Below are 15590 nucleotides of genomic sequence, written 5' to 3'. Positions count from 1 at the left end.
CCAAATGATTTTGTTTTTTTACGAGAGTGACGAAGAGCACTGCTGGAGAGGTTTAATCAGAGGAGAGACAAGACCTGACTCTCGGGTGACACGGTCACTTTAGCTGCTTAGATAGGATGTGACTGGGGTTACATGAAGGTAAGGCAGTAACTACAGAAGCAGGGGTATCCCTGTGGATTTTGGTGACCTCGGTTGGGAATCCACATGACTATAACTCATTCTTAATAGTGAAGATGGTGAGAAACATCAGGTCCTGCATATGTTTTGAAGGTAGAACTAACAGAATTCTGTGTCAGATTGGAATGCGCAGTGTGAAGAGAGAAGCAAAGAGTGACTTAAAGATCTTGACCTGAGAAATTGCTAGGATGGACTTGCCAACCGCTGAGAAGACAAAGCGCTGAGAGAGGAGCGTGGTGGTTGGGGGGTGGGGGGGTGCGATGTGTGGCAGTGGAGCCAGGGGTTCATCCTTGCGACATTCTGAATTTGAGATTTTATTAGACAAGGGAGGGGAGATTTGGCCAGGCGGTTAGACATACAAGTGTGGCATTAGGGAGCACTGTCTGGGACGCAGATATAAACTTGTGACTGTCAGGCAGTTAGATAATGTTTGAAGCTAAGGGATTGGATGCATTTACTGAAGCTGTGTATTGACGGAGGAAAAGGGGACCTGGGACCCGCAACCTTAGGAGTCAGAGAGAAAAGGCAGAATCAACGGGAGAAGGAAGAGAAGGACCAGTAAAGTAGAAGGAAAATCGAGAAGCCAAGGTAAATAGGAAGCCAGTGGACAAAGTATATCAAGGAAATAAAAATGGTAACCATCTCTAATACTGCAGGTAGATCTAGTAAATCGATCGCTGAGAGTTGGCCATTGGATGTAGCACTGTGGAGGTCATTTGCAACATCGACAGGAAGTGGGGTAAGGTGGAGTGCTGGGGCACCTGCCCGGTATTGGACTGAGAGGGACCAGACACAGAAGGTACCAAACTCTCCCAACATATGTTATGAGGAAGGCGGAGAAGTTAATGCAGAAAGCAGCTGGTGAGGAATAAGCTTGAGAGAAGGGGCTTTTTAAGATAGAGGAAAGGATGGGATGGTTCCATGATGATGGGAATGATCCAGCAGAGATCAAAAGGTTCTAAGGAAAGATGGGGAATTATCAGACCACTGCTCTCGTGTAGACAGGAGCAACACAAGTGGAGGCACTGGCTTTAGATGGTACAACAGATGCTTAATAGGGAGCAGAATTCCAATGTAACAGGCAGGGGGGCTGGTTACGTGGGTACAGATGCTGAGGTGAGGAGATGGGGTGATGTGTTCGTACAAATTCTTTTCTGATTGTTTCATAGTTTCTGAATGAATTAGAAAATAAAATCATCAGCTGAGACTGGGAAAAAAAGAAGTTATCAGGGGTTTACAAATAGAAAGGAATTGCGGCACCTGGGTGGCTCAGTCAGTTAAGTGACCAGCTCTTGATTTAGCCTCAGGTCACGATCTCAGGGTCTTGGGATCAAGCCCTGCTTCATGCTCTGTGCTGAGAAACAAACCCGCTTGAGATTCTCTATTTCCCTCTCTCCCTTTTCCCCTGCTTGCTCTCTCTCTGTGTCTCTCTAAAATATATTTAAACAATGTAAAGTACAAGTGAAGATAAACAATCCTTTAGGACACACCGTTATCCACCAATAGTGCTACCAGTGAAAGGACAGTCCCTTTAGGACAACAGAGAATAAATGGACTGTGGACCTGTGGTGTGCTACCCCAGCAACATCAATGGCTCACTTGAGATCCAAGTGGTGAATGTAGGGTGAAATCGGCTAGCGTGGTCCCTCCATACCACTCACAGGATGAAGTACAACGTGGTTAAAACTTCACACAATCCACGAACATTTTCTGGACCCGCAAAGATACAAAATCCTCTAGTCCTAGGTGAAACCTGGAGCTGGAACTTGCCCTACCACCTCACTCGATCGCCACCTTGTGGCAAGATCGCAGAAGAGCCAAATCAACCCAAGGGTTGTAGAAGCTGTTAGAGAAATCACCATTGACCAGGTTGCCCTCATCGGAACAGGAGGAGGATGGGCGGCTTTGTCCTTTACCTGTCTAGGAAATCATCCTGGAAATTGGTGTTTAACCAAGCTATATCATAACTTTGGCTTAGCTCGTCTGTTCACAGCTGTGACAAATCCCCCAATTAAAAATGTATCGTTAATTCTTTTCAGTGTAAGCGTTTCCTTCTTCCTCAAGGTTTAGAATCTTGTCTCTTTATTTTTCTGGAAAGGTCTGAAAGGTGCTGTGCTTTAGTTAAGAGTTCTGTAAATGGTCTATTTGGCACCTGAAGTCTGGCAGCAAGGCAGACTTAACCCTGTTGTTCCCACCCAGCAGCAGCCTGGGCAGCATCATCTATTGTTGATTGGAACCTAAACAGGTGTTGCTAACTCTTCCTGTAATTAGCAAGATCCTTCCACTTCGTCATACCTATCTGTGTAAATGTTTTTCAAATCAGTTTTCATGGGATCGATTGTTAAAATCACTTTACTTACATGGTGTCATTTCCCATCTGGAGCATGTTACAATGCCAGGACCCTAGGGCTGGTCCATGTAGCTTCTGCTCTTTGGTTGACTGTTTCCAATCTCAGGGGGCAGGAGGTTATCTCAGTTGAGAGATATCTGTCAAAGCAGAATTATTATAGAGTCAATCCTTAAAATCTACTGATTCTTTCTTTAAGATGAGAACATTTTTCATACATTTTTGGTATTTTGAACATAAGTCAACAAGGCTTTAAAAATTACAACACACTTCAAGATCATAAAAGCCATATATGAAAGACCCACAACTAATATCATCCTTAATGGGGAAAAACTGAGAGCTTTTCCCCTAAGGCCAGGAACATGACAGAGATGTCCACTCACCAATGCTGTTCAACATTGTAGTGGAAGTCCTAGACTCAGCAGTCAGAGATCAAAATGAAATTAAAGGCATCCAAATTGGCAAAGAGGAAGTCAAACTTTCACTTTTTGCAGATGACATGATACTCGACATGGAAAACCCAAAAGACTCCACCAAAAAGCTGCTAGGACTGACACATGAATTCAGCAAAGTTGCTGGATATAAAATCAATGTCCGGAAATCAGTTGCATTTATATGCACCAATAATGAAGCAACAGAAAGAGAAATCAAGAAATCAATCTGATTTACAATAGCACCAAGAACCATAAAATACCTAGGAATAAACCTCACCACAGAGATAAAAGATCCATATGCTGAAAACTATAGAAAGCTTATGAAAGAAATGGAAAAACACTCCATGCTCATTGACTGGAAGGACAAATATTGTTAAAATGTCAATCCTACACAAAGTCATCTACACATTCAATGCAATCGCTACGAAAATAACACCAGCATTCTTCACAGAGCTATAACAAACAATCCTAAAATTTGTATGGAACCAGAAAAAAAAACCCAAATAGTCAAAGTAATGTTGAAAAAGAAAACCAAGCTGGAGGCATCACAATTCCGGACTTGAAGCTGTATTACAAAGCTGTAATCATCAATACAGTATGGTACTGGCACAAGAACAGACACCTAGATCAATGGAACAGAATACAGAACCCAGAAATGGACCCACAAATGTATGGCCAACTAATCTTTGACAAAGCAGGAAAGAATACTCCAGGCCAAAAAGACAGTCTTTTCACCAAATGGTGTTGGGAAAACTACATAGCAACATGCAGAAGAATGAACCTACATGACTATCTAACACCATACATAAAAATAAACTCAAAGTGGATGAAACACCTAAATGTGAGACAGGAAACCATATGATCCTAGAGGAGAAAACAGACAACAACCTCTCTGACCTTGGCCACAGCAACTTCTTACTAGACATGTCTCCAGAGGCAAGGGAAACAAAGCAAAAATGAACTATTGGGACCTCATCAAAAGAAAAAGCCTCTGCACAGCGCAGGAAACAATCAACAAATCTAAAGGGCAACTGATGGAATGGGAGAGGATATTTGCAAACGACATGTTGGATAAAGGGTTAGTATCGAAAATTTATAAAGAACTTATCAAATTCAATACCCCAAAACCAAATAATCGAGTGAAGAAATGGGCAGATGACATGAACAGACACTTTTCAAAGAAGACATCCAGATGGTTAACAGACACATGAAAAGATGCTCAACATCACTCACTATCAGGGAAATACAAGGCAAAACCACAATGAGATAACACCTCACACCTGTTAGAATAGCTACAATTAACAACTCAGGAAACAACAGGTGTTGGTGAGAATGCAGAGAAAGGGGAAGCCTCTTGCACTGTTGTTGGGAACGCAAACTGGTTTGGCCACTCCTACAAAAAGCATGGCGGTTCCTCAAGAAATTAAAATAGAGCTACCCTGCCACCCAGCAATTGCACTACTAGGTATTTATTTAAAGGATACAGAAATGCTGATTTGAAGGGGCATATGCACCCCAATGTTTATAGCAGTGCTGTCAACAGTATTATGGAAGTATGATTTCCAAATTATGGAAAGAACACAAACATCCATGGACTAATGAAAAGATAAAAAAGATGTAGTACACACACAAACATTCAAACAGACACACACACACTCACACACACACATACTGGAGTACTACTAGGCAATCAAAAAGAATGAAATCTTGCCATTTGCAACAACATGGATGGAACTAGGGTGTATTATGCTAAGTGAAATAAGTCAGTCACAGAAACTCATTGATTTCACTCATATGTGGAATTTAAAAAAGAAAACGGTTGAACATAGGTGAAAAGAAGAAATAATAAGACAAAAACAGTGAGGAGACAAACCATAAAAGACTCTTCAATACAGGTACCAAACTGAGGGTTGCTGGAGGAGAGATGGAGGGAGGGATGGACTAAACGGATGATGGGCATTAAGGAGGACACTTGTGGGGATGAGCACGGAGTGTTATATGGAAGTGACGAATCACTAAATTCTATTCTTGAAATTATCATTACACATATGTTAACTGACTTGGATTTAAATTTTTAAAAATGTGTTCAAAATATGTCTCGATTTCCCAGAATTTGATTGGAATTCTCCTTAGCCCCCTTGCTTGCATATATGCATAGTCAACTTAAAGTCTGAGCAATGAGAGGAACACGTTCTTGCCTCTGCAAAAGGTCATCTCTTTCAAGAAAAAAAAATGAGACTTTTATGCCAACTCTACACTTTCCGTTGTACTAAAAAATAATCATCCTCTTCATAAAAATGTTAAAAGCACAAGGGGAACCTCAACACGAATCCAGTAGAAGAGCTGACAAAGGAAAAGCAGCAGCACCTGGCTGGTGCTCTGCCCGCTGGCCCAGGGTGGGCATGAGCAGGGAGCATGAGGCATCCATCCATGGATAAACTTAAGACCAGAGAGGATAGAGATCTGTAATCAGCAGCAAAGAGCAGGCAGCCTCGGGCTTCGGCCTCCTAAGTGCTTTGATTGCTTCAAAATAGAGTCTAAACATTTGGAAAAGAGAATTTCCGGATTATTAACACCACTGTTCGAAAAGATCTGGGTGCTCGTCACAGATCTACACCCTCCCAGGGGTGATGCTGGCCTTTCTCTATGGAGGGGCGCTGTGCACTGGAAGGAAGCGAGGCTTGCTTTGAAGGCCTGGGTTTTTGTCTGTTTGTTCGACATACATACGACGCCCATTGTGGAATCTTTGAAGGTAACAGGTAGTTTGTACTGAGTACTTAGAATTTGAGGACTATGAACCAGAGATCCTATTATTAGGACCTGGTGGCTTCTATGAGAACGCCTTACTTTCTGTTTTTGTTTGAATGGCAATTTCAAAATACACGTGAGTATACCAGAGGTCATCTGATGACCAACTTATATGCCGTTATACCACAAAATTTCAGTGCTGGAATGTGATTACTGTTATAGTGGCTTCAAACACCGCCACGGTGTGACTGAAGGTAAATGTTGATGCCCCCCCCCCCATCATTGCCAAGTACTAATCTGGGTAGCTGAGACTCTTTACAGCTCTTTTTGCAGCTCATATTCTGGTAGATTATGCTGTTTCGAAATCCCAATGGCAAGTCCAAGAGTTTTAACGCCCAGGAAGAGAAGAGACTGCATGACTGTTTCTCAAACTAACGACTGCCAATTTTTTTATGATAATTTTGAAAATTTGCACTTAAATGCCCGACAGCATTACAAACCCCCTCTTTTCCTGATAACTCACCTCTTCCTAAACCACCTTTCATTAGATCTTTGCGGTTTCAGAAATAACAAGTAACAAGCAGATCCGTTTTCAAATACATTTTCAATCTCTTCTGGGAACACTGTCTTTATTTTCTAGCTGTCCTCATTCTCCCTTCTGTGTGCTGTTTCCACTTAAGTAGGGGCTGTCTTCTCTTCCACGGCAACTATGCCAAATGCCTGGAGATGAGATTGTTATGATTTCTTCTCATTGCTTCTTTCAACTCATGCCTCGTCTTTCAGCCATGTTTACCCTTAGCTTTTAGCTTCAATCAGACTGTGCCACACTCCACGTTTATTTATAAAAGCTATTCCTTGAAGATGCTGGTACCTTTCTTGCCATCGTTCCAACATGATTATGCCATAAGTTTTGGTAATTTTATTATGCACACAGATGATCCTTCCCATATGCTGGCTTCTAAAAAAACCGATTGACCAGTTTTCTTCTAGGAATCTTGCCCTTTAATCCATCCCAGCTGCTCCCTCCCATGGCCATACCCGACACTGTGTCATTACCAGTAATTCAAACCCGCTCATTTTCATCCGTACTTCCATTATTTTTTTTTTCTACGAGAGCTAACTCCGGCAATCCTTTGACCTCACTGTAACAAACAGACCATTGTGCCTGCCAACTTTTTGCCTGACATCAGGCATGCTTCTGCCTGAGAATCTTTTTAAGAAAAAAAATTTTTTAATGTTTATTTATTTGAGACAGAGCGCAAGTGGGGGAGGGGCAGAGAGAGAGGGAGACACAGAATCTGAAACAGGCTCCAGGCTCTGAGCTGTCAGCACAGAGCCCGATGCGGGGCTCGAACTCTGGAATCATGACCTGAGCTGAAGTTGGACACTCAACCGACTGAGCCTCCCAGGTGCCCCATGGCTCATCTTTTTATTTACTTTATGGTGTCAGTTGATGAAAAGAAGTTCTCAGTTTTAATGTAGTTGGATTTATCAGTCGTCTTTTATGGTTAGTGCTTTTTATGTCTTATTTTTTTTATTAAAAAATTTTGTTAATGTTTATTTTTGAGAGAGAAAGAGGCAGACCATGAGCAGGGAAGGGGCAGAGAGAGTGGGAGACACAGAATCCGAAGCAGGCCCCAGGCTCTGAGCTGTCAGCACAGAGCCTGATGCGGGGCTTGAACCCACAAACTGTGAGATCATGACCTGAGTCGAAGTCGGATGCTTAACCAACTGAGCCACCCAGGTGCCCCTGCCTGACGATCTTTACACAGGTTGTTTTCTATGCCTTCGTTATTCTTCCTCCTGATATATACGTGATTTACCCCCTCAATTGCTTTGGCTTATTATCAAAACGTGTTTTCACAATAACGACTTTTCTGATGCGACAGACTTGCAACTCACACCCACTGACATTCTGTATCTCCTACTCCTCCACCTCTGCTGAATTTGTCTCCGTAGCACATCCTTCTCTGACTCCTTAGCACGTCCTTCTCTGACATGTCACACCGCTATTTATTTACTTGTTTGTTTTTCTTTGTTTAGCATACACACTAGACTGCAATTTATATGAGGGAAGGGATTTGTGTCTTTAAGAAACGTGCTGTTAAATGACCAGTGTCCAGAAGAGCACTGGGCACTTAGTAAGTGGTCAATAAATATTTGCTGAGTTAATTTAAAAATGATAATAAAATCCATAAATGGTCTTTCGCTTCTGGGTGTGATTCAATAACTTGTGGCCAAAAGTGCTCTTGTCGTGAGCAAGTAGAAAAGGCAGATACAGCAGGGGAACCACCTTGTGAGGAACTGGAAGGGATAAACTGCAGAGACAAGAGCTTCGATAAATAAATTCTGTGGCTGCCTTTTTAAATTTAAATTCAAGTTTTTTTTACAGTGTAGGATTGGTTTCAGGAGTAGAACCCAGTGGTTCACCTCTTACCTATGACGCCCAGTGCTCATCCCAACAAATGTCCTTCTTAACGCCCATCACCCATTTAGCCCATCCCTCTACCCACCTCCCTTCTCACAACCCCTAGCTTGTCCTCTGTATTTAAGAGCCTCTTATGGTTTGCCTCCCTTGAGCGTAAAGAATGAAATCTTGCCATTTGCAACAACATGGAGAGAACTAGAGGGCATGATGCTAAGTGAAATAAGTCAGGCAGAGAAAGACAAATATCGTATGATTTCACTCATACGTGGAATTTAAGAACACAGCAGATGAACGTAGGGGAAGGAAAGGAAAAATAAGATCTGTGGTGGCTTCTGTCCCAAGAACATTTGGTGATTCTGGGCACAGACAGGAGGCTGAGAACTGGTGGAGGGTCACTTGCAGGGCTGGGGTGAGGACAGAGACAGCAGCAGCGCTTTGGGAGGAAATTTTGGAGAGCCTCAATCATGCTGTGATTTCCCCCTCAGGATGTTTCCCCAATTCTAGAGGCTGTATAGGGTTTGTTATGGGTTGAATTGTAAATCTTCAAAAGATGTTGAAGTCCTGCCTCCCAGTGGTTGTGAATATGAATTTATTTGGAAATAGGGTCTTTGCAGATGATCAAGTTAAGATGAGGCCATCATAGTGGACTTTATAAGGATCACTGTCCTTATAAAGAGGGGGAGATTTGGACATGGAGACAGACATGCACACAAGCAGGGAGAACACCAGGGAAGATGAAGGCAGAGATGGGGTGATGCATCTATAAGCCATGAAACTCCAAAGATTGCCAGCAAACCACCAGAAGCTAGGGGGGGATGCATGAAACAGATTGTCTTTCATAGCCTCAGAAGGCACCATAGGACACAACCAAATAATAAAGAGCAGAAGGCAAAGAAGTAGAACATAAATATGAGGAGAACACACACAAAGCCAAAATCTGTTTCTTTGAATAGAAGAATAAAGTTGATAAACTCCTACCATGGGGTGGTAGTTACAGGAATGTATACATTTATCAAAAGTCATCTACTGCATGTTTAAAAATGGTGCGTTTTGTCATTATGTAGTGTCCTTCTTTGCATCTTGTTACAGTCTTTGTTTGAAGGTATATTTTGTCTGATATAAGTATTGCTATCCCAGCTTTCTTTCTGCTTCTATTTTCATGGTAAATGCTTTTCCATCCCTTCATTTTCAATTTGCATGTGTCTTTAGGTCTGGATAAGTCCAACAATCTGACAAGAGGATGTAACAAGTCTAAATACCTATGCACTGAACATGGGTGCACCTAAATACATAAAGCAACTATTAACAGACATAAAGGAAGAAATTGACAGTAATACAGTAATCATAGGGAACCTTAACACCCAACTTACATAATGAGCGGATCATCCAGACAGAAAAGTCAATGATGAAATAGTGGCTTTGAATGACACATTCGACCAAATGGACCTAACAGACATATTCAGAATATTATATAAACAGCAGCATACACATTCTTTTCAGGTACACATGAAAAGTTCTCCAGAATGGATCACATGTTAGGCTACAAAACAAGTGTTAAAAAATTCGAAAAGATTGCAATCGTATTATACATATTTTTTTGGCCATAATGGTATGAAAGTAGCATTACTCATGAGAAGAAATCTAGAAAGAACACAAATACATGGAGGCTAAAGAAGTTCCTAGTAAACAATGAATGGGTCAACCAAAAAATCAAACAGGAAATCAAAACTTACATGGAGACAGCTGAAAATGATTAAGGGTTAATATCCAGACGATACAAAGAACTCATACAATGCACCACCACAATGAGAAGAGATCTGATTACAAAATGGGCAGAGGACCTGAATAGACATTTTTCCAAAGAAGACACACGGATGACCAGTAAACACATTAAAAGATGTTCAACGCCGCTAATAATCAGGGAAATGCAAATCAAAACTACGGTGAGGGGTGCCTGGGTGGCTCAGATGGTGAAGCATCTGACTGCGGCTCAGGTCATGGTCCCGTGGTTCGTGAGTTCGAGCCCCGTGTTGGAATCTCTGCTGTCAGCACAGAGCCTAGTTCAGATCCTCTGTTCCTCTCTTGCTCTGTTCCTCATCCGTGCACACCTTCTCTCTTTTCCTTCCTCAAAAATAAATAAATGTTACCAAAAAAACTGCAGTGAAATATCACCTCCTACCTATCAGAATGGCTAAAATAATAAAGACAAGAAACCACAAGTGCTGACGAGGATGCTGGAGATGTGGAGAAAAAAGAACCCCTGAGCTCTGTTGGTGGGGATGCAACTTGGTGCAGCCACTGTGAGAAACAGCATGTTGTTTCCTCAAAAAATTAAAAATAGAACTACCATCTGATCCAGTAACTCCACTACTGGGTATTTATCCAAAGAAAAAAAACACTAATGGGAAAAGACATATGCACCCCTTTGTTTACTGCAGCATTACATACAATAGCCAAAGTATGGAAGCCACCCAGTGTCCACTGATAGGTGAATGGATAAAGAAGATACGGTACATACAGTGGACTGTTACTCAGGTTTAACAAGAAGGAAACCTTTCCATTTGCAACAACATGGATGGACTTAGAGTGTATAATGCTAAGCTAAATAAGTCAGACAGAGGAAGACAAATACCATATGATTTCACCCATACGTGGAATTCAAGAAACGAGACAAATGATCACACAAAGGAAAATACAAAACCCAGACTCTTAAATCCAGAAAATACACTGGTGGTTGCCAGAGGGGAGGTGGGCAGATGGGTGAATCAGATTAGGGGGTTAAGGGTACACTTGTGGTGAGCACTGAGTAATGTATAGAATTGTTCAATATAAAAAGTGCATTTCATTGCTTAACTATAACTTGACTTAAAGATTTAAAAAAACGTGTAAAACATCTTCATTTCCATTTTCTTTCTCTTCTCTCTTTACCTGCTGACTTACTGATTTCAAAATATTTAGAAATTGTAGAGATTGCAAACAGTAGTTTTCATTGTAATTTAATACTTTAAGAGTATCATTAAGATTTATAATATTATACGTAACAGTAACATTTTCTAAAATAAACTGGGAGATGTTAAGAAACTTGCCTAAAGTCACAGAGACGTAAATCGTGAAGCTAGAATTCAATTATATCACCTGGGTTTGAACCTGTACATGGGCTCAGAGCTTTATGTGCTGTTAGAAAGATTTGACTGAAAGAGCAGAGCATTTGGGAACTTTCAATGATTTACACCTGCTTGTTTTTTCCGTAGAGCAGGGACATGAGTGGAGCACTTGGTAACTGAGATGAGAGGTGTCCCTTAGGACAGACTCTGGACAGGGAGAAGGGCTCTGAGGACAGAATCTGCCTGTTGACAGCCTAGTTTGGGATTACTTGGCACCATGGTTTGCTGTGATCCAGGATTGACTGAGCTTTGCCTTTGGGGCTGGGTGGGAAGGGCAGAGTCCTTGTCCCTCCAAAAGCTTGGCATTTGTGGACTTCTATGAAATCTCTATAAATATCGGAGGGAGGAGGAAGAAATGTACAATTCGTCTGCTCTGCCAGGGAGTTGTTTTGGGCTTACAGAGCTGTCTTTAGAGATGTTTGTATCACAGAATAGTGAGGATATTTCCTCTTTATTCTCAAAAGTTCTAAGAATAGAAGTGAGAAATTTTCTGCTGATATTACAGCCCTAACTCAGGCCTTCTAGAAAGACTGGCTACCTGTGGAGTATCTCCTCTCCCCGTAGACCCTGCAGTGGGAAAGCTGAGTAGATCAGTTGGATGTACGGTTCACATGTTGCACACTTACTGCACATGATTCATCTTCAAAGTAAATCCGAATTGCGGGAGCAAATCTAGGAGCTCTCTATTGGATCCCATCTCCTTCTTTATAAGAAATAAGGTAAGTTTTCAAACCCAAGTAAACTATGTTCTTTTCCTTGCCTCCCATGCAGGACTAGGTTTTAGGGCAGTTGCCATGATTTAATTCTGTCTCCTGAGAAGCTTGAAGCTCCAGGAACATATTTATCTCTGTGATGAGAGGATCTGAATGTGTCAGGGCTCCCAGCTTTCACTGGCCTCTGCTTGAGGCAGCACATTCTCACGACCAATTTTTATTGAAAGGGAGGTACATTCAAGGGGGCAAAGGTATAGAACCCTATACTTGTGGGTTTCTTTAGTTTTTAAATTAATTAAATAAGCAGTTGACCCTTTATTTATTTATTTATTTATTTATTTATTTATTTATTTATATTTACTAATTTATTTTGAGAAAGAGAGAGCACGAGCAATCATGAACAGGGAGGGGCAGAGAGAGGGAGAGAGAGAATCCCAAGCAGGCTGTCAGCACAGGGCCCGATGTGGGGCTTGATCCCATGCACCGTGAGATCATGACATGAACTGAAACCAAGATTCTGATGCTTAATCACGTGAACCACCCAGGCACCCCAAATTAGGTGTTTTAAAAGAAAAGCTGATAAGACGAAGGCTACCTCTAGCTGCAGAGGGAGAGATTGCCATGAGAAAAAAAGGCTTGCAATCCTGGTACTGGTTTCTTTCTGACTGCTCTCTCCTAACCTGCCTCCCAGACTGGCCAGAAGTGCACAAAATAGACAATGTGAACCTGCCTCATGAGATATAAAATCCAATGAACAAAAATATTAAAGGGAAAAGGAAGGATGGCTCTAATCAAGGGTTGCACGATCACAGATTTTAACACTGGAAGTTTGGGAAAACCTGGAAAGCTTTGCTGAGAGGGTGAATTGGGTACTCTAGACACAGGTAGCAACGGAGAGTGGAAGTTGTTTCAGAGGAAGGTCATTTAGCCACTAAGAAACATTGAAAATGTAGGGAATGAGATGGTCAGGACATATTCATGAGGGACAGCAAGTGTCAGGCATGGCTGGAACACACATGAGCAGAAGCACCGGAGGAAAGGTGGTAAGCAAGACTATGGCACAGAGTTTGAGCCTTTGCACTTGAAAACCACAGTAACCATTGAATTAGAATTTATGATTCACCATATTTTTCGAATGCCCGCTTTTCCTTTTCAAGTTGGAGCAAGGAGGTAAAAAGAGGGAGAGGACGGAGAGTGAGGGTAAGAGGGAAGATCTGAAATTGTGTCCTTTCTTTCCATTCAGAAACATAGTGGGCCCACTTAATGAATGCCAGGACAGGCCATTTGTAATACTGACTGGTTTATGAGATACCAGTCCAATTTCATGCTGTGTATGAGCTAATAATACTCACAATGAAAAGTCACATAGATATCGCCCTCAACGTGTTAGTTTTCTCCAACAAAATGGTGTGAGCCATTTTATTTAGAACTTAATGAGTATTAGACACTGTGTGAAAGGAATTTTTATATCTCATGTTTTGAGAATCTAAACTGATCCTGTTTTTAGATCAGTGAAAATATTCTGTATGATATTACGATGATGGATGTCTGTGATTAATGTTTATCCAAACCATAGAATGTACCACACCAAGAGTGAACCTTGGGGTAAACTGTGGACTCTGGGTGATAAGGATGTGTCACAGTAGGCTCCTCAGTTCCGAGAAATGTGCCATTCTGGAGGGAGATGTTGATAATGGCAGGAGTGATATTTGTGTGGGGGGCTAGGGACCACATGGAGAATCTCTGTACCTGTGTGTTGGTGTTGCTGTGAATCTAACACTGCTCTACAAAACTAAAGTCTTAACACCAAGAACAAAGTCAAAGGCAACAACAACAAAATGATCCTATTAAAGCTGAGAGGAGTTGTGTGATTTTGCTACCTCCTCCCCGCCCCCCACAGAGACAGCTGAGAGGGAGCCCATCTGCTCCTTCTCTGAGAGGGGAAGGGACAGGTCTGGAGGCACCATTGAATCATACTTGGGATGCCTGGTGGGCCAATCTTCTTTCTGTTGGGGCCACAGTGGATCCACCTGTATGCTGCCCATTGAGTTTCTAAGTGCAGGGAATTCAAAGATGGATGTCTTCAGCACAACCCTGACATCTTGAAGGGAGAAGGCACTTCATTCCAGATAAGCCCAAATCCAACTAGACTAAACTTAGAAAAACCAGATGATTAAATTTTGATAAACAGCTGAATGATTCTGTTCTTAGGTGCTGAATAAATCTTAATAAAATCAGCTCTCATATCTTGTATATCCTCAAATCTCATACTTGACTGCAAAACCATGTTCAAAGTTCATAATGTGGCTTCCATGGCCTTTGGCAGAGAGGAAACCTTACTTTTCCGAGTTTTTCTGCTGTGACACTAGAATCAGTCTAAACCATCGGTTTCATATGGATCTTCTCTATTTGTTCCATGATCTCCATTAAAACTTTGGTTGGTTTCTTTCATGTCAAATGCTCTCACCCCTCTGATTTTCATATCTTTGGATCACGAACTCTTTACAACCAAGGGTATATTTTATTTCTACTCTCATGTCATCATGGGTCACATATAGGGAAACTGTTTGCACTTTGTATTTGGTTTTAGCATTTATTTATTTATTTTAACACTTATTCATTTTTGAAAGACAGAGAGGGACAGAGCGCTAATGGGAGGGGCAGAGAGAGAGGGAGACACAGAATTTGAAGCAGGCTCTAGGCTCTAAGCTGTCAGCACAGAGCCCAATGCGGGGCTTGAACTCACGAACCGTGAGATCATGACCTGAGCCAAAGTCGGGCGCTCAACCAACTGAGCCACCCAGGCGCCCCTGTTTTTTAGTATTTATGAACGATGTTTGGAGTTGCCATTCCCAGCTTCTGATCACCGCGAGCAAATTAGCAGGAACCACAGTGCCGAGATGGTTTCAGCCACTGGGGGAAGGAAACTAGTGTGCAAAACAGTGGTACAGATGTAGTATTGCATCTACATGTGTCTTAAAACTCAAAAGTCAATAAGAGCAAGTATTCTGCCCATTCTTTACAATAAAAGAATCCAGATAATTGGGATTCAATATTTCAAATGAAAGATAACTATGGAATTATGAGAGAAGTGCATAGATAGTGTAATTTTAAAATGTTGGGAAAAAGGCTAAAGGAGAATGGGGAAATTGGTAGCTTGTAATAAGAAAAGGGAAAAAAAAGTCACAGAAAAGGGAAAAAATAAAATCAGAATAGGGAAAGTAGCAGAGGCTGGGACTTACACAATTCTCACTTATTATATGCTGGGTCTTTTTCTCAGTTCATCTGCAGAGTAACCCTGGTTATGTTTAAAGTGGCTTTCCCAAGGTAGTAAATAGTGGAGCTGGGATTTGAACCCAAGACATCTGACTGCAGCAACCGTGTCATTGAATAAAAAAACGTAGTTATTTTTCTAGATGAATAGCCATCCCAGATAAAATATCATGATTGCAAAATATGAACTGAACAAAGATAAAGCATTCTCAAAAGAACACTATTTTCATGAAAATTGTGGCAACAATGTAAAATGTGGTTGGGGTCAAAAATGTATATGCATATTTTAATACAATTTTTTCTGTT

This window comes from Acinonyx jubatus, chromosome D1 (assembly GCF_027475565.1).
Source record: "Acinonyx jubatus isolate Ajub_Pintada_27869175 chromosome D1, VMU_Ajub_asm_v1.0, whole genome shotgun sequence".
Classification (NCBI taxonomy): domain Eukaryota; kingdom Metazoa; phylum Chordata; class Mammalia; order Carnivora; family Felidae; genus Acinonyx; species Acinonyx jubatus.
This window is presented reverse-complemented; position numbering follows the sequence as displayed.